Below are 1,799 nucleotides of genomic sequence, written 5' to 3'. Positions count from 1 at the left end.
AGTGATGGTCGTCCTTATTTACAATAATGATACTAAAGGTTTTTAAGATTGAAATGTTGCCAGTGTCTGGTGAAATTAATAAAGTGCTTATTTATTTGATCTAATACGACACAGAAGAACCCCATAACTACTGCCACACACACACACACAAAAGACAAGCAACAAAAAAGTGAATTTTTATTTCAGTATTGACATTTTTTCGCAACCTCACCACCTATAAGCAGCAGCAAACTAATGATTCAGAACTGGAACCTCACACGGTTGAACAGAGGCCAGATAACTTCAAGGAATCCATCCAATTTGCTGTCGTCACACACAAAACCTTAGCTAATCAATGGATGTCTTGGGCAGTGATCACAAAGCAGAGCCACCGTTCAGCTGCTAAAATACAACATTGTGTTTAAACGCATTTAAAACTGACTTATTTTAATCCCGCTACATTTGAGAAGCGCCTGTGATTTGCCCCCCTTATTATCTCATATTTAACCACAACAGTCCAATCTTCTTTCAGTTTGGCATCATATTAAAGAAACGGCAGATTGTTTGGGCTAAGAGTGTACTCTGAGGAAACATTTTGCTCTCTGTGATTTCCAAACCCTCTGCAAACTCTGATTGTGCCTGAGACCCCCTTAAAATCACAGGAGATGGATAAAGGATCAGATATGTAGGCTATTAGACAACACAGGATACTTGAAGGCCTCATGGAGGAGGCTGTGTGTTGGCCAATGCCTGTGTGTGTGTGTGTGTGTGTGTGTGTTTGTCTGCAGTATATCTGAAGCCCACAGTGCCATCAGGCCCTCAAAAGAGGAACTGCTACTTCCCTCCCCACCCTCCCTTCTCTCCCTCCCTGTCTCCACTCCAGTCTCAGAGACTTAAATCAGATTTTATTTCTGTATTTGCCAGCCAGCCAGCCTGTCGGTGAGACATTTGCATGTTGCAAAGGTAACGTGAGCTATTTTGATACCCTCAGAATACTGCTTTTTTTTTTTAAAAAAAAGAAAAAAATGTGCCAGTGTGCGCGTCAACGTCGGAGTGCGCGCCGGCAAGGAGGGGAGAGCTGAAATCTGGATGGACGAATCTGCACAGATAAAGGCAGGTTAACAAAACGCGCGGGGGTCTAAATAAATAAGCCAGCAAATGAGCAGACTGCGTGGTGGTCAAAGACGCACACACACACACACAGACACACACAGTTTTGCCACACATACACACACACTTGAGTAGGACACCGGGCAGAGTGCGTTCCGCTGATCATCTCCGTCCCTCCCTCCAGCAAGCGGATTGCCTGTGCCACTGACGACAGCCAGTCACACAGTGCTGCTGAGAGTGCGAGGCTGTGGAGTGGAGAGACCGCATCAAGGAGCCGTGCGCCGCGCAGCATCGGAGAGCGCTGCGTGGGAGTTGTTCTCTCTCTACCTGCCATTTGCATTCCTTTTCTTTATTCTCATTCTTGGACGAGTTCGGGCGCACAAGGAGTCCCATTACCAAGGGGAGGATCGCGCCGTACATTTGCGCGCCCGTGTGTGTATGCGTGCGTCTTTGTGTGTGCGTATGTGTGTGGGTTGCCTGTTTTAACTACTGCTGTCATCTGAAAAAAAAAAAAAAGACCACAAAAAACCGCGGTGTGGAGAAACTCACTGGAAATCAGCAAGGAAGAAGGAAAGAGGAAAAACGGCTGGCTGGTGTCGGTTCTCTCCTTCTTGATTTTTTTTTTCTTCCTCTGAAAGCTGTCTTTCAAGGCGATGGACTTGAGATAGTGCGTCTCAATTTGAGTGTTGGTGGCTGGGAGTTGCCGTCGG

Source organism: Stegastes partitus, unplaced genomic scaffold (assembly GCF_000690725.1).
Source record: "Stegastes partitus isolate 25-593 unplaced genomic scaffold, Stegastes_partitus-1.0.2 Scaffold582, whole genome shotgun sequence".
Lineage (NCBI taxonomy): Eukaryota > Metazoa > Chordata > Actinopteri > Pomacentridae > Stegastes > Stegastes partitus.
Note: the sequence above shows the minus strand (reverse complement) of the source record.